Source organism: Oxyura jamaicensis, chromosome 4 (assembly GCF_011077185.1).
Source record: "Oxyura jamaicensis isolate SHBP4307 breed ruddy duck chromosome 4, BPBGC_Ojam_1.0, whole genome shotgun sequence".
Lineage (NCBI taxonomy): Eukaryota > Metazoa > Chordata > Aves > Anseriformes > Anatidae > Oxyura > Oxyura jamaicensis.
In genome coordinates, this window is record NC_048896.1 from 31,781,999 (window position 1) to 31,809,569 (window position 27,571).

The following is a 27,571-nucleotide window of genomic DNA, read 5'->3' on the forward strand; positions in this document are numbered from 1 at the left end:
CTCAATTTGTGTGTATTTAAGACAGGTGTGGCCTTTCATGCTTCACAGTACGAAGCTGTGCCTTTTAACAAAACATGTTATATCAAAAATCAAATGGAAGTGTGGGAACCATAAGAGAGAACAGAAATTATTTATAAAGTTCCTTTTAGCTAATGCAAGAACATACCTGAGATTTCTTACTGCCTTTTTGTTGAAACACTGACTACTAGTGGACAAAGATTATTTTTTTCAGTCCTATGCTTCAAAATAGTTTTGGTACAGAAATTTTAGTTAATGTTGCACATCACTGAGAAGTTAAATGCCAACATTGTGTAGGAGCTCCATCCCAGCTTAGTTTGTTTTTAAGTAGCTAGCTGATTTAGTCAAGAATTCAAGCTTTCTCAGTCAGGATGGTATTTTTCAGTAAAGTCAGTAAAGTAGTAACCTATTGTTTAGTACCAGTGTGATGTAGACATGTCACTCATTTCTGACGTTTTACAACTATTCTCTTAATTTATCAAAAATAGATGACATTGATTAGACAAGCATAGAGCTACCACAGAGTAAGGGTTATGTGTTAAAGAGCCAGTGCAAAGCCAGCCAGCAGCATGCTTGACATCTGGTGAGATTTCTTGGCATTTATTAAATATCAAATCATGACATTTAGGAAGGCAAAAGCACTTAACCCACTTCTAATAAGCTCTCAAGATAGTATTGCCTATATGAGCAAAACTAAGATAGCTGCAAATGTGTATGTATACACACACATAAACACACTTATGCCAGAAGCTAGAAAATCACTAAGACGTACACTAGCTCCTGTATTATTTAGCATATTATTACTCATTTATAATCTTCTTTCTTCAAAACTCATAACATGTACAGCAACGCATCAAATTTGCCCGTCTACACCACTTGGTTCTGGGCTGCCTGCTGACACGTGATATCCATACTGGACTTTGATTTTTTCATGTGTAAATGTAGTCATACTCCCTTTTTAAAATTGCTAACAGACAATATGAAAATAATCAGAAATACTTCAGAATATTAAAAACATAAACAAAAAACAAAACAACAATTACTCTCTCATGTCTTTTTATGCACAAGCTTGCTTTTTCAGGATTTATGTTGTCAGTCTTTGTAAAATGGTATTATTGCTCTGAAATGAGAGCATAACATTCATGTCAGAATAGGCACACAAGATTTTGACCTGATACATACTGAAAGTTCATTGAGGAGAGAGATGGAGTGTTGGATGGATGTGGTGGCAATGCACCTTGAGAAAGACCTAATTGCTTGGTTTTTGTTTTCTTTCATTTTTTTAATAAGTTTAATACAACTTGACTTCTAAAATTATTTTTAGCTTAGGAGTGTGCTATATCAACCAAGAGACATTGTTATACCTGAACAAAGCATGTCATGCAAAGAAAATGTATCACAAATAATTTGTTCTTGATACGTAATGTATTATTCTTACCATGCACTATTTTTTCAACTTTAGTGTTGCTTTTGAATATTTGCTTGTAATTCCCAATGATATGTATTCTTTACTGATATGTAGATACTGCTTGGAATTATTAAGATGCCATGCGAAAATATATGAGTAGAAAAAAAAAAAAAGGTACACAATAAGGAAATGGGCAGAGGCTGTTTCTTTATTCTTAGATGAAGAAAGCTGTCTTGAGAGCTCTGTCAGGAGCTGACTTGCCAGAGACAGCTTTTGCAATTCTGGAGATCTTTTGCATATGTTAGACCACTGGGCAAAAGAAAAACAGACTTGCCTTCATTATAGGTTTTTTTTTTTTTCTTTCTTTTTTTTTTTTTTCAATATCCTTTAAACAAATAAGACAAATGGGGATTTCATCCAAAGCAATGGTAAAAAGCAGACTTGAAAAAGACAGCATCTAATTCTTGTATTTGTCAAGTATTAGTGGGAGCTGGTAAACATATCACGGCTGGTAAGCTAATAATGTCTTTCCATAGTCCATCAAAGGACAATCAAAGTGTAAACAAGTGAACAGACTTTTGTGAAATTCTGGGACAGTCTCTGAGAGTGTCAGTGATGCTTTTAAAGGTGGATACGGATCAGATTGCAGTATGTGTATGCTGGACAGGAAAGCCAATAGAGACTAAAAACTAAGAAAATGTACTTTTTGATATATAACGTGCCAGTTAACAGGTTTGTATTCAGGTCTTTGGGCAGGCAACTCTGCTGTTGTCTCTTTAGCTGCTGACTGAAGTCACCATTGGTACTGGTTATGAAGCCTCACTGTTGATTTGGACTCTAGGAGGGGACTAGACTGCATGAAACTAGTCCCTGAAAGAGATTAGAAACATCTTCAGGAGTAACATAGCAGATCTCTCTGATTTAGTGGCTGTTGGTTAGTATTCATTGGTTGATGGTGATTTCTAGAGGGCAGTGTCCTGGAATTTCAGGAGTCTCTGGTATGGCTACAGGTAGCTTTTGTGACGTGTCTGTCTCTGTCAGGAGCAAGTAAAAGAAATCAGACATAGTAAACTCACACATTGCAAGTGACATTAAGGGCAATATAGAAGATTTTTGGCTGTGCTGAGACATTACCTATTCAGTGCCATCACCCCAGATTTAAAATCTGATCATCAAAAGCAAGTGAGGTAGAACAGATGAAAAATAAAGTCGCAAGATTCTTTAGCCCAATCTTAATTGCAAGATTTATCACTGTCCACAGGGCATTACAAAAATATTAGCAAATCTCATAGAAAGATTAATAGATACCCAGTAATAAATTTAGTCTCCACATTATACATAAAATTAAACATGAAGCTTCCTCATGAGATTCAGATTATTATTTAAGTACTTGAATTATTATTGCTTTAGTGTTTCAAATTTGCAAATTTTCTGTTTCTGCTTTGGTTTTAAATGAGATCAAAATTGTTCAGAATTGTCTTGACATCCTCAAGGTTCATAAAATGCTCAGAGCTGTTTTTCCATGCCATGATGGGTATGAGCGCTTGGTCTCCAGCATCTGCACGCCTCACTCCTCATAGCAGAGGAACCAGAAGCCCCTTGAAGTCCTTTGCTTCATTTCACACAGCTATTTTCTGAGCGAATCACCATCCCAACAACTCTGAGTGCAGTCCTGCTGCTGTTATGGCAACCACTAAATGGTCCCAGCGTCAAATGAGACCAGTGCTCAGAGCAAAAATAATAGAATAGGAAGAGTTCAGGGCTATGCTTCCCAGAGTGCAACCCACAGACGACTCAGGCATCTTACACAGTGTGCAAGCAGAGTAAAGCATCTCAGGAGTCCCAGTGTGGTAATACAATTATTTATACATTATCCAAAACTTATTCTTGAATATATGACTCTGTTTTGTATATGCAGACCTGAAGCCATGTTTGGAGTTAACCTGAGTTTTTCTCCTGAAATGCAGTAGTAACAAAACAAACTTTTTACATTTTGTCCTCTGTTTGAAGAGCTCAGGGTAAGGCAAGTGGCATGTATTAATGTATATATTGGTCAGAGGACTAAGTCATCCTTCAGGCTCCTGACAGGGTTTGGTAGACGTGCAGCATGTGGCTAGAGCACCCTGTCACCAAGAAAGGTTCTCCATCCAGTTTTTCATCCTGTGGTATCAAGGAAATCTGAGAGATTTCCTAGGAAGGCTGGAGGTGAGCAAAGAGGATGTGTGTATGTTTGACACCATGACAGATGTCAGACTGTCCTTTTCTAATTTAGAGAGGCTTCTGATCTCATGTCACCAGAGGTGTAGCAGCTTCATGACTACAAAAAGGGAGAAATATTTATCTTTCCCATAGACTGAACTAGCAAATAACGAATGTTAGTATGGCACAATGGATTCAATAGATATGTTTAATCCCATTGCTAAAACACATTTCATAACTTCGCACAAGAAACATCCGTTAACTGCTTTTCCTACCCTTAGGTCATTTCTTTCTGATGGCTTTAATTAGACTTTTTAAATGCACCGATCTTATTGCATGACATTTTCTGTGAAATTCCTATGTGAACAGAATTTTAGCAAATGCTTAAAGATAATTCATCTTGTTTGAAACTTTATGAATAAAACAAACAAGTAGAGATATCAGGGAAATGGAAAACAAAACAAAACAAACAAAAAAAAAACAGACAAAATTATGTAAACAACCCTACTTCATAACTGACAGATTTCCTACAAGTAAAGTGATCAGTAGAATGGTATTTTTCAGAAGATCTTAAGTTTATGTATGGAAAGGGCCTTGTAAAATGTGTCAAGCAGCGAGAGCAGTCATGAATTTCAGCTTATTTACTGAGTCCTGACACTTGACTAAGATGCTCCTTATTTGTCCTCTAGGTGCTACTTTTTGGGAATGTACTTTGCAAGTATTACCTGGAGTAGAAATCCCCCCAAAGTTATAGTGTGTAGCTATTAGTAATGAAGTAACTGATAACTTCTTATGAGATAACAGAGTTGATGGTATCTGCCTGTCAACATTTGTCCCCTTTTCCTATGGATGCGAGTTATCCAAATCATGGAATATTTGTTTGAAGAGTTAAAATAAAAATAAAATGATACATAAATAAGCAAAAATTACTAAATAAGCAACAAAAAATACAAAACAACACACTACAACAAAGTGATAAACTAAATATTTGCTTTTCATTCAAGGTTTCATGAATATGCTCAGATTTTATCGTGCTTACTGTTGTTTATGGCTCTTATGCTGATTAGCAGATGCTTAAAATCTCTAAAGGTTTGGACTGCATGACTAATTACTTACTATATGTCTCAGACTGAAGAGAAGCTGGAAATACAAGATTTGTGCTAGGCACCAGTCAGGCCTTATAACAGAAAGCACATGAGGTTTTCCAAAATGTCAGTCTTTGATTGCATAAGTTTTTTTGTTTGTTTGTAATAAAGAATTCAAGACCTGGTCACATTCCCTTCTTCAGTCCCTCATATTTCAACATCTGCTGAAACTGATAATGTTTTGATACAAGCTTTTAAATGAATAAAATCCTCAGGAGAAATGCTAGAGAGAAATCAAAGTAGCAGCCATACTTGTAAACAGCAAAGCTGTTCACTGTGTTAAATAGTGTTTATATAATGTTTATGTGCAGTTTGACACTGATGCATAATGGCTATCTTACCTAAAAACACAACCAAACAAACAAATCATTTAAGATGGAAACTTCAGTAAATACCTTTGTCAGATGGTTGAGAAATGTTCTATTTGGTAAGGACTGTATTTTTTTATGGACACCTTCTGTCTTTTAAAATAAATACATCACATATCACTATCAATTGGTTAATCTCAGAGAGGAAATCTTTCTCAACTTTCTTAATCTTTTCTTATGCTTTAGAGATGTTTCAGTGTATCTATAAGCGGGAACTTCTGTGCAAATGAATATACAGCACAGGAGAAGTGCTGTCGCAGTCTGAATTTCCTATTTTATATTTTATTTTTTACCTATTTAAACTAGATTTTTCCTTGAGTAATGAACAGAAGCACCTATCTTAAGCTAGTGTTTCTAATGCTGTTATTGAATAATCATTGTTCACGTAATGCTCTGTTTTATCTTATTTACCATTGCCTTTTACAGTGTAGGTTATTCTTGTCAGTCCAACTTGGCACAACTACTGTCAAAAAGAGGCCCATGCTGTTTGCTCATCTTGATTAAATCACTTCTATCTATCTTCAGTTCTACATTGTCTAGCATCTTAAGTCTTTAAAAAACAAAAAACAAAAACCTTAAGAGTGTAGGGTGGATCTGCATGCTGGAGGTTACTGCTCCAAAGGTTCTTTGAAGGCGAGGACCATACCAGATGTGCTAGAGGCAGATGGATTAAATCCTGCTGGAAGCAGTTGGAAGTTCAACAAGTCAGATTTTCCTCTCAAAAGATCCCCCTACCCATTAGGGCTTTGAGTAGCAGTAATATGAAGATCGTGGCTGATGAGCTCTTATAATGACACAGAGGTAGAACCTTTGCATGGACTATTTTGTACAGAATGCTCCTAACACTTAATGGTAAGATTGGGAGTACTGTCAAAAACAAGGAGTGTCAGACTTTGTCTGCTGTGTATGTTCTTGCAAGCATGAGAGAAATGGAAGGGAAATACATTTTATTAGCCAGTAGCTGACTATTAAAATCTCTCTCAGACTGTAGAGATATGGACTAATGTTGGACTTTTCACTTTAAAGGGTTGACTTTATATTTTTAACGTCTAATCATCCTAATGAATCTTGAAGATACTACATGCAGCTATCCCTATTTATTTCTTAATGAATTTTATGGTTGTCTTACAGGTAAGCTGGAACCATTCTTGATTGAGTTAGTCTGTATTTAAAAACATACTAGAAATAACGAGTAAGCAGTACATAAAATCACAAACCTTAACTTAACAAGACTTAGGTGGCATTCTATATTATATTTTATGTCTGATTTTTATAGTGGCTCAAGTTTTCTACTACACTCCATCTTGATGAAAAAGGGCATTGCTCATATCTAGTGACATCGCTGCCTGCTTAGCTTTACTTCTGCACTGAAATCAAATGTTTTCTGCCTATATTTTTTCAGAGAAAGAAGCAGGCTATTCAAATACACAGGAATGGATTCAAAAATTACAATGGTTAAAGGGATCTTTCACTTAGAGGACAAATCTAGTTTTGTGTGTTTCTATGTTCATTATTTGTTATTTATTTATTTATTTATTTTCCCCAGAAAAGAGGAATGGAAGCTCTTATGGCTTTTGATGTCAAGTTTAATGCACAATTGCATTCCTTATGACAAATTGACAGTTTGATAAGAGAAAGAAATATTAATATATATAACTCATTTTTAAATTTATTGATTTGAATCCTCTGTATTGACATGTGTCATATATTATATATGGTATTAGATCTGTGTATATAACTGTTTTTAAGAATTTGTACTTAATAGGTTAGTTCAATATTGGGCTCAATAGTAGTAGTAAATGTGAACATCCATTTAACTCAAGGGAAGTGTTGGTTTAATATCTTAAGAAATGTTAAACCGCTTGTCATTTAGAAAGAAAAACTGAACAAAGTTCTGGCTCAGCAGCAGCTGTTGCTTGTCTCTAAAGTTGCTTTCTTGTTAGGCAGGCTTATTAATGGTAGTTTGTGTGTACTTAAATTTTCAATAATTTTAAAATGTAAAGGTATTTTGATTTTTTTTTTTTTGAGCAGATGTATACGAAATAAGTCATCAAAAAGTTGAAAATGGTCATTAGTATAGGTGTTTGAAATGAGTGGTATAAATCTGATAGTGTTTAGGCCTCTGCCTGCTCAGAATTTGCCTAGATACAAATTTCAAAATTGAGTTAGCTGAATCATGGCAAAATTCACTGTCCTGCTGCTGCCTGAGTGTATTGTTGTTTCCACAGGTTCACTCATCAATGTGAAGTCCGTGAAAATGCATGTGAATCATAAAAATGTTAGTTTTTTAGCTACTAGGGAGATTTCTTTCCATTTTGTTAAAGAAGTTTGCATGTGAACTGTTGAACAATTCAGTGCATCAGTCAATACATAGTAAAGACTACTGGAAATGTGGAATGGGTCACAAGCAGTAGAAAAGACTGAAATTACAATTAGTAATTCAGCAAATACTTGTAAATGTGTTCCAAGCTTATGATTTTTTGATGCAGGAATAAAATTTCTTTACTACTTATATAAGTATAAACAAAGTATTTGGGAAATGACAGACTTGAAACAGACTCAAATGTTAGAAATGAAAGCAATGATGGAAATAATGACTTCCTTTTATAAAAAGGCCAATGCCATTTTCAGACCTGCATGCTTTCCTGGAAACTCTCTTCGTTAGCCTTTTTTATATTTTTTTTCTGCCCTTTGAGTGCCCATCGTGCTTTATTATTTAACACATTTCTTATTCTAACAAAGGCATCAAAATTCACCTTAATGTTTCTCCAGAAATAAATACAGGACATGACAAAATCTTTATGTGGATTTAAAATCTAAGAGAAGTGAGAGTGAGGTGCACAAGTAGTAAGGCTAATCTACAATCAAAGTGAGAAAATAAAGGAAATGTAGAGAAAGAGCAAAGAGGCACCATTGTTCACATACATTTTCAAAGTTTCACATTGTTAAAGAAGTGACACTTCTCTAATTCTGATGTAGGTAAACTTTAATAATGAAATGAACCACAGAAAACAAAGTGCATGTGGTTTCTTGTCAAGCTGGCATACAACTTCTATTTTTCTTCTAAGAGGAACCAGCTATAAGCCTGATTACTTACCGGTTTCTCTCTCATCCCAATATAGTAAGAATAAAAAGTGAGTAAACAGCTGTTACGGTCATAAGAATCTAGCAATATTCTACCCTAACAGGTGATGAAAAGGTCTGGGGATGTTTATGAAAGCTGGAGCATATCAGGGTATCAGTAGCAGAGGCAGACAAGGCACGATAATCAGCATGTCTCTACTGCATATAGTGGTAAGTCATTGCTGCTTCATGCTGTCTTGACTGGCATCTTAATTTTCTTCATGTAGTGGATTTAACTTAGATGGTTTAGAAAAATACCTGGCACCAAAAGAAATCCAAAGCTCGCTGTGCTATTAGTGCATCAGATCAAGTCAGGAGTTGCGAAGTGTTTTACTTGCTGTTAACTGGAGATTTTTAGGCATGCCACATGATGCATATGACATCTGCAACTTGACAGTGCTAGACAGTAAAAGAACAAAAGCCCCCCTCATCCCAGTCCTGAAAAACATTTTTCTGATAAGTTAATTCAGCATTAAGTATTTTCAATGCTATATAAAATAGACACTATTAGAGAAAAGGGAATAATTATTATTACTTACTTTTTAAACACCAATCATTAATATACTGGAGCATGTACCAGAGTATCTATGTATGTATGGTCTCCAGCAAAGATTGCTGCTTCAAAGGCAGCCTTGCACCTCAGGGTATGCTGAGCTTCTTCTGTTATCATAAGGAAACCAGAAACATATCAAAATGATTGTCATTGAAGCTAGCAGGTGTCAGGGGACAGTTAAAAGAAACCTCCTACTGTTTGGAAGCCACATCACATTGAAAATGTTTGAGTTTCAGCTTATGTGCAGGCAGGTAAAGCAATGACAAATTGGCATTATTACTGTCTTATGTAAGATAAATTTGATTTTTTAAAAAAATTAAAGCGCTCCAACCAAATAAATACTATAGTATTAATTTGTAAATAGGCATCTATTTGTCAATGATTGTTGCAGAAGGGATATTGAGGCAATGTCACATGAGAAAAAATGTCATGGTTGGATCTGTAGGTGATGGCATGCATTGGAACGGGTTTCCTGTTTTCACTGGGACTTGCTCAGTCTCCCAAGGTGGTTGTTGCTTATGAGGCTGTTAGCAATGATTGGAGTATGCTAACCAGGTGCAAGCACAGCATCCTGTTTATCTGTTAAGTTCCTGTGTTCATGTATCCTTGCATAATATTTATGAAGTATTTCAGTGGTTTTCTACCATGTTTTGTACTGTGTTTATCCTTCTGTCACATAAACAAATATGGAAAACAGTAGGCAAAGGAAAGCGAAGGAAAAAAGGGTGATGTCCTACCGGTGGTAGTCACTTCCCATGAGAACCACCACAAGAACACCAGGGTTTTGCAGGTGCAAGATCATCTGACCAACACCTCAAGAACAACCACGTGGGATTATAAGGGTGTTTGTTGTTACTTTTGCTTTATCTGAAGAGTTAGTGTTGGTTATACTGATTTCTTCCACTTGAGGAAGCTCTAAATGGTAAGTGCAGAAATTTCTCTGTCCAGTATAACTCATAGCACTTTAGTGCTCAATGCTGTTTGATGGTTACTGCTGTCCACTTGCATGGAAAAGCAAAGACAAGCTCTAAATCTAGAAATTTCATGTTTTTCTGTTAACTATCTGTTTTTAAATAAACTTTTGTTTTATTGCCAAATACTCCTACTCTGTAGCATGTGGGAATGAAAAACTTCTAGATAATCAGTAGTTTATTAAGAGCAGGTAAGTGATAAATGAAATGTGAATGGAGGTATATACTCTGAGATGCTTCCAGGCTAAAAGACAGACAAAATTGCTCAGAAAGAGGCAGGAGATGTCGGTGGTTTTCTGTGTGTACAGATGAATGTCAGCATCAAGTTAGAGAGAAAATGTATTACTCTCCAGGAGAGTGGCTATTTAGAACAATTTTTCAAGAAGTCTGGGAGTCTTTTTAATGGGGAGCAGGAGCCTGAGCCACCCTAAGAGCAGGGCAGAGAAAGAGAATGAAGATGGAAAGTAAAAATGAAACAGCAGATTGACAAATGGACAAAGCAGAAAGTGACAGAAGACAACAGGACAAGAAATAGAGATGAACTTTTGATATTCTTGCAGGCTGAGTTGGGGAGTTTCAGCTTGATTTAGTAGGGGCTGATTGAATACCATTCCTTTTTCCCTCACAATGATTTTTCAAGGAATCAGAGAGTACAAATGATCTGAAAGCAACCTGCAGTTAGCAGCAAAAAGTTTGAAGGGAGAAGGTGGGGGATGGGAGAAGAACAGAAAAGGAGAATAGGTGGGACTTTTTCGCCCCATAAATAATTGTAAATATGTCACTCAATATCATATCAGAAGCAGCCTTTATGCTTTTCATGTGGCTATGACAACAAGAAAACAGTATTTACCTCAGGAAAGATGTTTTTCTCTTGTTTTTCTGTGTTGTTCTTAAGTGGCAGCTTGCTGGTTAACTAAAAGAAATCTTGGTTAAAATTATTTTGATAAATTTAAGGACCTGTACATGAAACAAGTTTGGTCATAACTACCTCTTTTGGACTCTCATAGGTAACATTTATGTTTGCACTTTGATTTTAGATTGTGCTTTTCTTCATAATGTGCCTTCCTACCTAATGCCTTTTCAATAAGAGAGTCTCTTGAGGTGGTCTTCTTCAGACCCTTAAGATCAGCTCTGGAAGGTGGAGTGATCTTTAATATCTTCAAATTTATGTTATTTCTGCATTGATAAGGGTATTTTTGAAGAGGTAGATTCTAAATCTTTTGTTAATGGTAAGTAATACATTACTATGCAAACAGTGCCATTAAATTTCCTGTGCTGTATCTTTTCTATCACCTTACTTTGGGTCTCAATGAAATGTGAACTTGGACTGCTTCCATCTGAGTCTGGACTATTAATTATATGTATGTGATGGCTTATGCTCTTGCTCATCTTTCATGTGTAACATTGCTGCTTTTGCCAGAAACACATGGGCTTGGAGTAGAGCCTGGTTTGTATTTGAACTCTGCCCTAAAACTCTGTTCCAATTGTATGTGAATGGTCTTCCATAGTTGCCCCAGCAGATTTAATGCCTTACCTGACTTTTTCTGCCATATTCAGACACAATTCTTATCCTTATTTCCTCAAAGTCCCACCTTTATTAAAATAAAGTAAAAGTAGCTGCAAGATAGTAATTTCATTTTTAGGGCATCTCTTTCACCATAATGACCAGCAAAAATAGCTCATATAGAAGCTTGTAGAAACAAGAGCCCTCAAAAATCCATTGCAGGATGAATAAGTTGACTGCCAAAAACATTGGCAAGGAGCAACATGAAAACATCTTCTGGGATCTTGTTCTTGCAGAACAGTCTGATGCAGAGGTAAAATCATAATAGAAAAATAAATAAAATGCAATATGTCTGCAACAGAATGAAGCCATCTGTACAGGACAAGGTCCTATATTTCTTTATACTTGAGAAGTCTTAATAACTTTTACAGTGCCAAAGATGTCAAGGATGAAATTTTAAGAGTAGAAAGATTATTTATTATGAAATCGTAACATAAATTAATAGCAATATAATTTGCCAATGCTTTGACTTCCTATGTTTCTTTCTTCCCTGTAGCCTCCAGCCAAAATTGGAGAATTCTGAAAATTCCTTTTATTTGTCTAGATTGCACAAGCACAGTCTACTTCAATCCCTGTATCCAAAATCCCCTGTATTCCAGGAAGCATTTTTCGAAAAGGTTACTGATGGAACTATCTTTGTATGAAAGTTTTCAGTCACTTCCTGCACATACCTGGAGTATTTTCTGTCCATGGGGAGTGACATGAGATACTTCCTTTCTCTGAATTATCTCTTTACAGGAGGTGGTGGTAACTTATTCCTGGCACCATCCATTAATATGCAGGCAAATGGAGAGGCAGCGTCTCGCCCAAGAGTGCAATAAAGCAGAGCCTGCAGCTTCCACAGGGCAGGACTTGAATGCTTCTGAAGAAAGCTTCCTGTTTGTGGTCAGCAGTTCACCATCACGCTGCCTGCTTCCACCACATGTATGGGGTGGATGCTATGGAGGTGAGTGGGACTGGCTGTGTAAGGCAGGGTATACACTGATGGTGTTTCTGACCTGGAAACAGGCCATTCATCTTTCCCCTGCAGCATGTGGAGAAGACCATGCTGGAACTGGCTGCCCCCTGAGGCCCATAGAAGACCATGATGGAGTGGATACCCACAATGCAACCTGTGGAGGAGCCTTGAAGGAAGCTATAGCTTGTGGAGAGGCCACACAGGAGTGTGTGCCTGGTGGGAGCTGTGGCTGTGTGGAGAGGAACCCATGTAGGAGCAGACTTTCTCATGAGAACTGTGGCCTGTGGGGGACCCATGCCCGGGCAGTCTATTTCTGAAGAACTGCACCCATGGAAAGGACTCACGCTAGAGCAGTTTTTGAACTGTGGCTTATGGTAGGGCTTCCACACTGGAGCAGGGCATGAGTGTGAGGAAGGAGCCAGACACGGAGCATTATGAACTGACAACACCCACCCATTCCCCATCCACCTGCACCACTTGGGGCTGGAGAGGAGGTAGAAGAATCAAGAGTGAAGTTGGGCCTGGTAAGAAGGGAATCAAAGGTGTGTGTGTATGTTTAATAAATTGATGGTACATTAAATTAATTTTGCCAAGTTAAGTCTGCTTTTAAGCAGATACATTTAAGTATGTATCTTCTTGAATTTTCTTCATAGGCATACAACTGTCAAACTTTTAAGACTTGATAACCATAATTGACTATATAAACATGATTGTTAGCAAAAGCAGGCTAGGGTTTGCTGAATGCTTCTATACATATCTGTGAGTAAAAATGTGCACACTTACACACACATCTTACCTGCTTCAAATAATGCAACTGAAAAAGTATTTTTTTTAGTAATAGTTTCACTGTGGTATCCAAACCAGACTGGTTTGTCAAAAGTTTTATGAGCATTTGAATGCTAGGAATGTTAATAAAGCGTATTAAGACATAGCTATTACTAGACATTTATATATACTGCTGTAGCTTATTTCATCTTTTTAATACAACTGATGTTTGTTAACATATCTTTAGCTAAAAATAATAGTCATATTTTACTCTGACAGTCCAAGAGAGTAATTATCAGGTTAAATACACAATATATTATTTTGCTGCTGGTAAATGGAAGAGATTTTAAGTTTGACATTGCTTTCCACCAAATGTCCTCTGAATACGATATACAAAAGTTTTTGTTTTTGTTTTTGTTTTTTTTTTTTTTCCCTGTATTAGCTATAGGACAGAAGTTCAGCTGATACAAATTAATAGCGCATATATTTTATTTTTAGCTTCTGCTATAGATCTTCTGTATCAAGATGTCAGTGAACTGAAAGGACAGAAGGTAAAAGCGCAATGACAGGGGTAAAGTAACATTTTTTTTAGAGGAAAAACCCACAACCCTGGCTCAGAATACTTAGTGGACTGTGTCATTTTACTTTCAGTATGTGTTTTCATTCTGTCTTCCATATTAATAGTTCTAAGAATAGTCTCTCAGAGCACCTGAAACTGTTAATTTTCATTACTGTTTCTAAAAGAACAGATGAGCAAAATGTTTTCCTGTTTGCTGCAAATAAGAAGAAACATTTCACTACCCATCTTTGGTCAAGCTGGGATCTGGTCCCACTCTTCTATGTGAAGAGTCACAAGAGGGACCTCTAGATTTAATAGTCTTGCTGAAATCCCTATAATTTTTAATACTCTGAAGAGTGATTTTAGAAAATATTACAGAGTTTATTTATTTCTGTTTTGACTCTATTCTTATGCTGATGCTACACAGCAACAAAAACTTTTGTTAGATTGAAAGGGGCTTCATTCACTGATGCACCGTTTAAACTGCTGCCTCATGTAGAGTGAGATGAAAAGCACAGACAGCATGGATATATCTTTAATTCTTCTCTTCTGTGAGGTCTGGGCACCTTATTCAAGGCTATAAATATGCTTCACTTTGGATTCACAAGTTGGAACTCTTTCTTGAGTGATTTCTTTCAACAGTCTTTCGTTTAGCTTGTCCCTTCCCAAAGGCGGTCTTAGTCTTCCACAATAACTTGGTAATTAGAATACTTGCCCAGGATATGGGGGAGACAAATTTAAGACTTGTTTTTTAAGAGGGTGGTTCAAGTCTACATCCTCTGTCTTCTGGAAGAATACCTGAATTAATGGGCTTTTGTGGAAAATTTTAATTTCACAGAATCACAGAATTTCTAGGTTGGAAGAGACCTCAAGATCATCGAGTCCAACCTCTAACCTAACACTAACAGTCCCCACTAAACCATATCCCTAAGCTCTACATCTAAACGTCTTTTGAAGACTTCCAGGGATGGTGACTCCACCACCTCCCTGGGCAGCCTGTTCCAATGCCTCACAACCCTTTCAGTAAAGAAGCTCTTCCTAACATCTGACCTAAAACTCCCCTGGTGCAACTTTAGCCCATTCCCCCTCGTCCTGTCACCAGGCACGTGGGAGAACAGGCCAACCCCCACCTCTCTACAGCCTCTTTTAAGGTATCTGTAGAGAGCGATAAGGTCGCCCCTGAGCCTCCTCTTCTCCAGGCTGAATAAGCCCAGCTCCTTCTGCCGCTCCTCGTAGGACTTGTTCTCCAGGCCTCTCACCAGCTTCGTCGCCCTTCTTTGGACCCGCTCAAGCACCTCGATGTCCTTCTTGTAGCGAGGGGCCCAAAACTGAACACAGTACTCGAGGTACGGCCTCACCAGAGCCGAGTACAGGGGGACGATCACCTCCCTAGCCCTGCTGGTCACACTATTTCTGATACAAGCCAGGATGCCGTTGGCCTTCTTGGCCACCTGAGCACACTGCTGGCTCATATTCAGCCGACTGTCCACTATCACTCCCAGGTCCTTCTCCGCCTGGCAGCTCTCCAACCACTCATCTCCCAGCCTGTAGCTCTGCTTGGGATTATTACGCCCCAGGTGCAGGACCCGGCACTTAGCCTTGTTAAACTTCATGCAGTTGACCCCAGCCCATCGGTGCAGCCTATCCAGATCCTCCTGCAGAGCCTTCCTACCCTCGAGCAGATCGACACTCGCACCTAACTTGGTGTCATCTGCAAACTTACTGAGGGTGCACTCAATGCCCTCGTCCAGATCATTGATAAAGATGTTAAAGAGGACCGGCCCCAGCACCGAGCCCTGGGGGATGCCACTAGTGACTGGCCTCCAACTGGATTTGACTCCATTTACCACAACTCTCTGGGCCCAGCTATCCAGCCAGTTTCTAACCCAACGAAGCGTGCGCCAGTCCAAGCCAAGAGCAGCCAGTTTCTTGAGGAGAATGCTGTGGGAGACGGTGTCAAAAGCCTTGCTGAAGTCAAGGTAGACCACATCCACAGCCTTTCCCTCGTCCATCCAGCGCGACACTTTGTCATAGAAGGAGATCAGGTTCGTCAAGCAGGACCTGCCTTCCATAAACCCATGCTGACTGGGCCTGATCGCCTGCTTGCCCTTCAAGTGCCGCATGATGACTCCCAAGAGGATCTGCTCCATGAGCTTCCCTGGTACTGAGGTCAAACTGACAGGCCTGTAGTTCCCCGGGTCAGCCCTCCGGCCCTTCTTGTAGATGGGCGTCACATTCGCTAGCCGCCAGTCAGCTGGGACCTCCCCCGATAGCCAGGACTGCTGATAAATGATGGACAGTGGCTTGGCCAGCTCCTCTGCCAGTTCTCTCAGTACCCTTGGGTGGATCCCATCCGGCCCCATCGACTTGTGCACATCCAAGTGCCGTACCAGGTCACCAACCAGTTCTTCGTGGATGGTGAGGGCCACATCCTGCTCCCCATCCCCTTCCACCAGCTCAGGGTACTGGGAATCCAGAGAACAACCGGTATTGCTGCTAAAGACTGAGGCAAAGAAGGCATTGAGCACCTCTGCCTTTTCCTCATCTCTTGTAACTAAGTTTCCCCCTGCATCCAGTAAAGGATGGAGATTCTCCTTTGTCCTCCTTTTTGTGTTGATGTATTTATAAAAGCGTTTTTTGTTATCTTTAACGGCAGTAGCCAGATTGAGCTCCAGATGAGCTTTGGCCTTCCTAATTTTGTCCCTGCACAGCCTCGCTACATCCTTATAGTCCTCCCTATTTGAGCCAAAAAGTTCGAGAACCTCTGACCGGTAAGAGAGGCTTGAGGGAATAGCTCTTCTCTTACAACGCTGACCTGGAAAGGGAATGAGGAATCCTAGTTCCAGTGTGGGACAATGAAGTTTGCATTAACTCTATTAATGAGTTACATGATTGTGCAATCTATATGTTGTTAGTAAACTGCCATACAGTATCAGGGATCTGATGTACAATATGCTGTGCCATGTCAAGTTGATCATAAGAGAGAGAGAGGGAAGTGCTATGCAAAGATGGGTGTTTGTTGTTGGTGTGTTTTTATTATTATTATTATTATTATTATTTCACTATATAAATAGTAATTTATTTCAGCAACTGAAAAAGCTATAGTACCTTTCATATATATATTTAAATTTTCCTTTAAACAGACTTTGCTTTTCCCTCAGAGAAACTGTATCAGTATAGATGAAAACGGTATAATGCTGGGAATATTCCTCTGGCCTCATAACCTTAGCTTTTTCTGAAATCCTATACTCTCAGTCCTTTTTTTTTTTTTTTTTTTTTTTTTTTTTTTTCCTAGACTGATATTGTATACCCTGCTAGCTTCCTTTCTATTCCTGGAACCAAAGTAGTTCTTTTTAGCTTCTGTCTACTTTCAGTTTCCATTAGAGCTCTGAGACTCATTCTCCTTCCTTTGTGTCCTATGGACAGTCCTCGGGCCACCTCATCTGGTCCCATTTACAGATGGTATTGCTAAATACCACCTCTGAACTACCCTAGATCTACCCATCACATTTGACCTTTCTCTGTCAGCCTTCTTTCTGTTGCTGCTGTACTGCTGTCAACTCAAATTCAAACCTGTGTTTATGCTCCAGAGTCCTGCACAACTCCAGTGAAAGGTGATTTGAGTGGCATGTTACCTCTTTTGCATCAGCCCCTTTTAGTGTTAAACATGCAGCCAGAACTGCCCTGAGCAATAACATTTTTTCTCTTTGCCATGGAAGGACCTGCCAATTACATAGCCAAAGTTCAGCTGTGCTATGCATGACACCAGTTTAGCAAGTGGGAGTTGAACAGAGCTGAGATAGAAAGAGCCTTTGCTCATATGGCTGTGGAAAAAAAAATCTGATTGCAGGGTTCTTGTGTGAAAAGTCCTGTGCTAATGAGGAAATTATTTCAGTGCAGGCACATATTTTTTGAAGTCCATTAATACGTTAAAACAACTTATGGCTTTAATTCTTAGTCATTATATTTGGCTAGTCCTTGTAAGGGAATGATGGCAAGGCCTGCCGTTATCACTAGGTACATAGCGCTGGTGTTAATACCACAGATTAAACTGTATTGCAAGTACTGGTAATGAAGATTGCTATTTGCTGCATTTTTATTACAGATATTGTACTGTTGTAATGTATACATCAGTGCTTCCTGTGCTCTTCAATTGATCAAGCTATGACATATGGAACTGTTGAAATAATTATGAATTGAGGATATGAGTACAAAGATCCTCCAAAATTGACTACATTTCTGTAATGCATAATTAAAATGTTCATGTCAGCAAATACCATTGATTGCACTTGACGGTGTATTATGCTGATGTTCCATTGAACTGGCAGATATACTTGCAAAAAAAATGGTTAGGTTTTTAATAGGAAGGGACTGGAAATCTATTTCCTTTTCTCATTTTGTCTCCTTACCTATAACGTGTCTTTGTACATATGGTAAGTATTGACACCTGGGACAATTCTGAAGAACATGTAATATATACAAAGAAAACAACTATTTGTAAACTCCCCTGGCTTTTTAAATGCAATCAGTCAAAAGAAAAGTGAGCCAGTTCACTGTATCTTGAATAGCGAATAGCATTTGTTGCAATAGCACTTACAATTGGACGAGCAACCCAAGGCTACAAGATAGACCAAAACACAGACTGTTTATTCCATAGAAGATGTATTCTAGATGTATCCTAGAAGATACAATGCTTAGGACACTGTCTTTATTAAAGCCATTCTTGATTAATGTCAGTCTGTGGTCATAACTAGATTTAAGTTCTTTAACAATATGATTGAATAAAGTTTTCTAATATATCCTGTCCAGTCTCCTCTCCTCCTGTATCCTTCCCATTATAGGTTCACTGTTTGTTTCTCTGATTTTCTCAGTCTGAAATTTTAAGTATGATTATCTGCTTTGCTCTACAGCTGGTCCTGCTGAAATCAGCAACGACCTACTAGTCATACATTCAATATCTAGAACTCTATTAATTCTTTTCTTCTTGTTTGGTAATGGTATTAACGTGCTTTATATCCAGTAGGCAGATTTTCCTCTTGGGGTAGTGTAATTAAAGTCTAAGTTTAATTCCACATCTCTTCGGTAGAAATGGGTATATTAGCTGTGGAAGATAAAGAGGAATAAAACAACACTTAAAATAACTGAAGGTTATCTGCATTTGGTTGTTCAAATTAGGAAGAGAAAGTGATGCTGAGTTTGATTAAAACTTTTTTTAACATTAAAAACAACAACATCAAAACTTTTTAACTAAACATTAAGGAATGCAGCAAGAGACATTACCTTTTCAAGGTTTCATGCTGTTTTCAATACCGAGTTAGGTGAAAAGGTCTGCCTTCAAGTTTTGTTGAAGAGAGGGAAGGCAAGGGAAGAAAAAGAGCAGTAATGAGAGTTCCCAGTGGTTGCACCAAAATCACCTTGTTCCCTGTTTTCTTTGTTATTAAAATAAACACTTACTAATCCCAATACTTAGCCTTTTGCCTTTGCTGTTAATCTCTGGGAAACCTCTTGCCTACAAAACATGATACTGCCCTCCTGATCTGATGCTAAGATAGTGGGCAATTAGCTGCTGATTCAGTTACTCCTGAATCACAAACTGGGAGTGGCATATGCCTATTTCAAGACCATATTACTTTATGTTCAATGTTATTTAACCCAAACCATGACTTTTCAAAACACATAAGACATGCCTGGAAAAGAATAAAGGAGATCTTTTTTTTTTTTTTTTTTTTTTTTTTAATTAATTAACTCTTCTTAAGAATGTTCCTTTCTCTGACCCATGACTTTCTCAATTTGCTTTCAGGACTGTGTGATTTGTATATAGCACATGAATAGTGACTCGCAAAATAAGCAAGTTTGAAAGTCTTCTGTTGGGATTGACAAATTTATGCATGCAAAGTATGTACAATAATTTTCATGGGGATCTTTTTACACTATCTTTTATTAGACTCCACAATCCAGAACCAGCTCCTAAGGGTACATAAGCCAGACTTCGAAGTCCGTAAATATATAGGCGGATGCTTAGTGTAATTTTCAGAAGCAGCTATGATTCAGGTCAAGCTTCTTTTACTTTAATGTCATTTATGCATGAGATTTGTATTTCCCAGTTCCTTAGAATTCTAAAAGGAAATAGTTGGTGCAAGGACATGAAACTCCACTCAAGGATGTATTCATGACACCTATGACTAGGCAGCGCTCTCAGACTTTCCCTGCAAGAAACAATATTATCTATTAAAGATGTTGCAATACTTTAAACACTCTCTAGCAGAATGGATCAAAAATATCTAGGGGACCATTACATATTAATCTTGTGTAAACCAATGAAAAAAAGAAAATAGGTGTTTAGAACAAAACATTTAATGAGCTACTTAAAAATAATTTAGATAAAGGCAGTATTTTGCAAAAAATATTGAAGCGAGCCAAGTAAAAACAATAGAATAATGGTTCAAAATAAAGTTAGTATGCTTTTGAACTCAGTGTTTTAACTTTGAAGGTTTATTTTCATTCACAGGACAATATTTCAGACTACCTCTTCAGAGATAGTGTCAGAATTTGAATAGAAATTTAGAATGTAGTTTTCTGTTTAACAACTGCAGTTTAGATTAGCAATGGACAGAAACCATCTAGATTACAGGTCTATAGGCAATGTTTCTTACAATATTTTGGGAAAATGCATCAACATAGTTCTTGTAGTTCTATCCAGCTACCAAAATTGAATCGAAAAGATGTTAATAAAACCTTTTTCACCAAAAAAATATATATCCACCATCAGCAAATTTGATGGGATTTAGTAAAAGATCCAGGATAATTTCCATTCCTGCATGAAAAATTACTGATTAAACAATTACTCCAATTACCAGAAGTGGATTTAGCAAGTATGAAAGGTAGAAATCTCATTAGCACAGAATGAAAAGATAACTGTTTCAGTTACAAAAAATATGATATTGATGTTTCACATTCCTGTTGTAATAAAAGTAGACCATTAGTAGTACAGATATAACACACTTAATTTCCATCACTACTATAGATTATAAATAAGAAAAATATACCAATGTTGATCAGAAATCCTGACAGCAGCAGCCACCAGTGCCAGGCTGGGGGTGTGGAAACGTGGGCAAAATCTTAGTACATCATGGATATGAAACTACCATGCTTTGGGGATTAGTTTGGGATAGGAAAAACAATAATCACTGTGGTTCCAAAGGATCCTCCACTGTGAACGGATATATCTTAATGGGAGACAAGAAGAGAGGACCTATGACACTGTCTTAAACCTGTAGGAATACAAGCAAAACTTCCAGGGAATTAATTCTTGACTAGTTTGATAGAAGGTCATAATCAGAAGCATCCCAGAATAACACATTATATTTCTATCTAAGCATTTGCAAAATAGTGCGAATCTGACAGCGCAGATCTCAACAATGCCTGTGTCTCTGGGTATGCTTATTTTGTTGTGATGAGAACAGGGTTAATATATTTTTATTTTTAAATCTCCTCCAAATTGCAAATGAATGCAAGATCAATGGTACTATTACTGGTCTTTTTTCTGCATCAGTGTATTTCTGACAATGTGCACTATAAGCATAAGAGGATAATTTGACCTCCTTATTGTAGTGGGATGTGGCAATTATTTTTTTATTGAAATTTCAATTAGCTTTTCTGTTCTTATAATGTTTTACCTAAATCCTCTTTTTAAGTTCCTACTGAGGTTACCAGAAAAGATCATCTAAGCATGACTGTGTTAAAAGGTAGAGGTAAAGAAAACAAATTATTTCTATTGTGTACAAAATTGAGGTCACTTTAGGTTAACTGAATCGGATTCCTTGAAGAGATGAAGACTTTCCACATCATGAAGAATCATTCAGAGAATTCTAATTGAAAAAAGAAAGACACCAGCCTCTTATAGAAAAGAAGAAGATACTGAGATTAGTACAACTGAGCAGAAAAACCTGAAATAGATTTTACAGACTGTTGCCTTTATGACCCTTATAAAAGAAGAATCGTCAAATGAAAAACAATAGAGAAAACCCTGCAGATTACAAGTTTATATTAAACTGTCTAGCAATCTGAGTTCACAGTTTGGACCAAATAAAGAACAAAGAAATTTAGGTCTTACAATTAGAATTCTTCCACATCTGAAATACTTAAATGCTATTAGAAATTTTAATAAAGACAAACCTATTTGACACCAAATAAAAAAAAAAATGCTTTTCACAGAGAGAAATTTCATTTGGCATTGACTATTATTGCTAAGGTTAAACTGAATTTTTTTTCCCCTTGGAAAACTTTTTTTTGTTTGTAAATTGGTATTTTTAAAACACTTTTTTCCAGTTTTTAGCTTGCCTGATACAGAAGACTTTTTAATGAGTAGTGAAGCTATTTTGAGTGTGTGTATATATATATATATATATACATATATATATGTTAAACACAGGGCATCTGAAGTTCATTAGCCCTTGTGCTAAACCAACTATGTTCAAAAATATAACTATAATGCAGGGTCCTCTGTTTTCTGTGAAAATGCATGCCATTTGCCAAGCTTGTTCTCTTGGATGTGAATGCATTCAATTAAGAGAAGTTCATAAATTACATACTACTCAGTTCTAATATAAAGTAAGTCATTCTTGCTGATCCAGCTAAGAAGCCAATAAGCCCATTTTCACAATGATAATGCCAATATAACTCATAGGGCATTTAACTCTGTCCAAGAAAAGAAGAATAGATGGGTTCCTGTGCATGTGTATGTTGCAGGAAAGTGTTTATCAGCTATTGCAGAAGTATTGGGTCCCTTTCATGAAGTGTATGGGAAAGAAGAAAAGAGTAATGGCCTATTTCATACTGAAAGGAGGCCTTTAAAAGACATGACAGGATGAAATTAATGTAAGCTTAGGGATTTGTTATATCCTCTGATTTGCAATGACACCAGTGATTGGCTGAAATTCACAGTGGGTTTAAATTAATGCAAGTCTTCTGAATTCAGGGGCATTATGCCTGCTGTTCATGTGGTCATTTGGTACCTCTTGTCTTTTCAGTCCAGTGTAACAATACTACACGATGGATAAGACTTGGCAACACATTTTGAAACAAAAATCTGTACCTTCAGGAAAGGCATGTTTTCGTGAGTTCTTCTGTAGCCTACAGGGAGAGAGGAAAAAATGAGAAAAACGTTAACTACCTCTACCTGTAATCAAAGAAGGTTGCCATAGAGATGTTGCCTCATTTTTTGTGTTAATGGGGGTCAGACTACTGCCTATTTCCCAGTTATCTCTTTTTTTTTTTTTTTTTTTTTTTTCTGCATCACAGATCTACTCCTTTAAACTTATGCACAGTTGGCAATTTTAGTCAATTTTTACTCTTTTTGTCTTTAATCTTCTGAAAGGAAACATCTTAAAGCACATCAGTGTTACAGCTGTACATTCATATATGAACAGTTCAGGAAAACATTGTATGTGTGCATTTTTTCACCTATTGTCACGTAGCTGAAAGCAGTTAAACTCTGATTACCCAATGAAAAAGACTGATACAAAGACAGAAAATTTCCTCTGTTCCTGTTCTCCTTCAAGAATGTGTCTTAAATTCACTGTTTAAAACTTGTCTTTAAAGGGAAGGGAAGATAAAGGATGTTTCCTTCTGGGACTGTGGTGGAAAAGCATGCAGAAGGAGGGCCTAGATTGCTGACTGCTCACCATAAAATTATGTTTATGTTCAGTGTACGCAAGAATTTTGCTCTCAAAATTTTAACCATTTAATTTTCTGAGATATGATTGTTGCTATTCTTAGTATTTTAAAAAAAGTAAATATTAAATTCCTTATTTTATGATGGCAGTTTTTACACCCTTTTTTGGGGAACAAATATGAACACAATTTTTCTTAAAAACTGAAAAAATGCATTTCTCTCATGTGTTGCTCTCATAGTATTTCAACACAGTAAAACAGGCCATCACCCAAGGATTAGATAACATGCAAAGGAGTACGTCACTCAGGGTGTTGCCAGGTCTACAGATAAAGTGGTGATACAAAACAACAACAACAACAACAAAAAGTAGATAACTAAAATTTTTGTAACTTGAAATATTTTCCCCATGTTTTCAAAATACAAATTAAAGTACAGTTAAGTAAAACAATGGTAGTAAGGTGTTAGTTAAATATATTCTTCATACTTTTCTTTTGATTGGATTCTCCCTCAGAGTTGCAGGGAAGTTACCTAGAACACGCATACTGAAAAATAAGATGCCTTTTTAACTAAATCTTAGGTTTACTGGGGAAGTCATAGGTCCTGCCTATGTCTATCAAGTAAAGTCTATCAGATACATACCTGGCTGCTTTGAGATTCATTTACCAAAATGTTTCCTGTTTATTTTTGTGTGAAACACCTAGTTAAATCTGAAGGTCATTCATGTTTACAGGGATCAATAAACTCTATAACTGAATGCAGCCAATTTTCAGTTGAATCTGTTTCTAGCTAGCAATACTGCATCTTTTCTCATTTGTTGGCTTGATAAATTAAGAGAATTAGGGCTGGTGAACAGCCCGAAGCAGAACTCACTGGAATGAACAGGAATCTCCCCATTGACTTCAATGATCTTTGAATATATCTAAGATTACTTTCAAATGGAAACGCTGTGTTTCAGCAAAGCAAATCACCTAGCATGGAGTGAAATTTATGGATCACAAGTAAGACTATGACGCTTTGAATGTGTTAAGAGAGACTGCATAATAATGGCATAATAATGTAAGAGTACTGAAAGGTCAAAATCAACATCCACAATGAAATGCCTAGAATCTAAGCCCAGGAAATCTGTGAGCATTTACGGGAAGATGGAATTGCTGCCGTGGGTTACATCATGGAGAAGTTTTCAGATGCAGTCAGGGTGTACATGTCTTGGACAAAATACACCATTTGTTTGAAGAAATATGTCGTAGGATAAATGGATGATGTTACAGTGGAAAAAATGAATAAAAAAATATCATAAAAGTAAATAGAACTTTATTCATTCTAAACAAATAAATAAATGAAAGAGCTGTACAAACCATTGAGATACCAGAAACCAAAAGCAGGAGGGAAAGAAAATCTATAGGTAATAAAGCTTAAACTCAGGCCTTACTGAGATTAAACTACTAGTATTTCTGTTATGACCTTCTTTTTTAGCTTAAATATATGATATTCTCTGAATATTTTCTGTTGTTAGCTCATCAGAGTGAACAGAAACTTTATTTTGAATCTTTCTCCAAAATGCTTCCCCCCCAGCCTGTCCCGTCCTCAGATTTCACGTTTCCTGAGGACAGCAGCTACACTGGATTTAGCATTCAGTTCTTTAAAAGACAGTGAAACTATGGTTTCCTGTGGTGTCCATCAACTGTTTTCTGAGGCAAACATGTATTGCAGATGTTTTCTTAAACAAAAACCTATGGTTGTTTTGCTAGGATAGGCTTAGCCATCTTCTTCAGCTAGTCCATTGGATCTGGGGAAATATCGTATGGATTGCACCCATGTGCAGGTCAAGCAGGCCTTTGAAAAACACTGAAATTATTCAGATGTTTAAAATATTTAGTCTGAGACAAAATATAAGCCATCATCTTTATACTGCCCACAATGCAAATAAGAACCAGGACTTCCATAGCTAGGAAGGGTTTTGAGATTGTTGCTACCAAGGCAAAGAGACATCATCAAGAAAGAATGCCAGCCTTCTCACCCACCGTTATCTGATTCCTCCAGATTTTATTATGCATTTTATATTACCAAAGGTTAAAATAAATATTACAGCAACATTAAAAGATTCAAGTTTGTCTTTTATCAGTAGCAGCTTTTCCTGTCCTTGATTATCGGTTAAATTTAAAATGTTTCAAAGAGCATTGTGCTATTACTGCTGAAGAACTGCTGTTGTGTTAATCTCCATTCCCCAAGAAAGCAGAAAACAGAAGAATAAGTCATTAGCATGTGCCTACTTTTAGCAAGAGGCATGCTGTCCTTTCTAATTAATGTATCTCTATCAGAAAAAAAGGAGAGATTTTAAAACAATCTAAATAGCTTTAACCCCCAAACATGAAAAAAAACGTCAGCTAGATCATTTTAACTCTTTTTATCAAGAAGTGTTGTACAAAGATTTCAAATACAAGCAGCTGTATATAAGGATAAAAAAATCCTCTTCACTGCAGTTTGCATCCCTCTTTCTCAAAATCATATGGAAAAAAATATCATTGTTCTATTTGCTGCTCTAGAAGTGCGAGAGCTTTTGTGTCTATATGTTAGCTTCTAAGTACACCACAACGAACCTCCTCTTTGTAAAATATCCTGGGATTTAGCTGCTTTTAAAAAAAATAAATAAAGGGATAGCAAATAACACTATCTGTTTAGTTAATTTTTATGTAGTGGTTAATAGCCAATAAACTGTGTGGTTGACATATTTTCAAATATCTCATTGGACTTATAAGTACTGCTAAGAGTCTGAAATAACAATAGTATGAAAAAGTGAGTAGGTGCTAAAGAAAAACAATCTCTCATCACATGCATGTTTTATTACTCTCAGGGTACATGGATCTTATTGTTGATTATCCATAGGCCATTTTAGTTGGCTGCGGAACTTGCTTTTGCACACAAAGGCGAGGACAGTCTTTATATACCAGAATCATAACTTTTCTGCTGCATGCCTCTTTTTTATTATGGCAAAAATCCTAAATACGCTAATACAAAAAGTTATCCATTTTATAATCTTTCTGTTTCCTGCCCTGGTCAGATGAAATTTATGTTTTTTATAAAGCAAAGAGATATTATGCTCCTATGTTTCCAGCCATGTTGGAAGAGACCAACTATTACAGTTACCGACAAGAACTGAACTCTACCTGTCATACTATTTAGTTTGTATAAATGCATTTTTTTTCAGAGAGATGTTTTGAACTAATCCACTTTCCCAGTAAGTTACCCCCAGCATGAATTTGGTCTCTGCTCAAAGAAAAGTTTGGCCATTAAAAAGAAGAATCATTCGGGGAACTCTTCCAGGGAAGAAGTGTTTAATGCTGGTGTTGGATCCTGCTCTTTTTATATGCAGCACTGAATGACATCATAACCTTCATCTTAGTGTCTTTACAGTTATGTAGTTTGTATCAGCTGTGCTTTTTACCCTATGTAAACATTAGGTTTGACTATTTAATATACTATCACTTGTCACATGTCCACGAGTACAGCAACACACTGCTCCACTATGCCATTGTCTTAGAGATAGACCTTTACTTTATTCATCACCCAGTTCTTGAGTAAGCATGAATATTCTAGAATAAGCTATCAGCCTGCTGAGTCTGTGTAGGTGACACATTTAAAATCAACAACCTCTGTTAAAGTAAACCTGCTGATTAAAATTAATTCTTACTTTTTACAAAATGCATTTTGTTCTAGCTGCTCACTCTCCTTTTCAAAACTTTAGTTTTTTTTTTCAGATTTTTTTTTTTTTTTTTAGATAGATGGATTTCCATACTTTCTTTTGCATCACTCATATTCTTCTAGGTACTTGAGAGGGGAAAGGAAGAAGGTGTTTTTCTCTCTAGGAAGCTGAATTTCATTAGTATCATCATATGCATTTGTGTCCTTGATGATTCGGATGTGTCCTGGTGATTCGGATGGATATGTTCATCCAGGAAAGGTTAGTGTCACAGCTTATCATACCATAGAAAGTCTTCTTCTGATAATGTGTGTTCTAGCAACAGCCTGTGGTTACTGGGTAAAACTGTGACTAGACTGTAAGAGATACAGGGCCTTAAAAACAACCACCAAGCTACATGGGAAACTCACAACAACTCGGTGCATAATCAGTGCTACTTTTAGTTTTCTGGTGTTCAAATACCATTCTGCAAACTGGAGTCAAAAAGCCCTGAACAGATAATGCAGCCAATTTTCTCCCTGTTAAACTGAAACACTTGGAGAAAAGCACCCAAAGCTGTTTAGCAATCTA

General features: G+C 37.0%; 1 long non-coding RNA gene across 1 annotated transcript in view; it reads left to right on the forward strand.

Moving 5' to 3' along the window:
- The window catches only part of LOC118166714, an 84,878-nt gene extending 70,945 nt beyond the window's left edge, over positions 1 to 13,933 (forward strand). Inside the window, exons 2-3 of the long non-coding RNA XR_004750685.1 lie at positions 12,380 to 12,849; positions 13,571 to 13,933. This is a non-coding gene — a long non-coding RNA (uncharacterized LOC118166714). The remainder of the gene's footprint in view (positions 1 to 12,379; positions 12,850 to 13,570) is intronic.
- Positions 13,934 to 27,571: the final 13,638 nt, after the last annotated feature.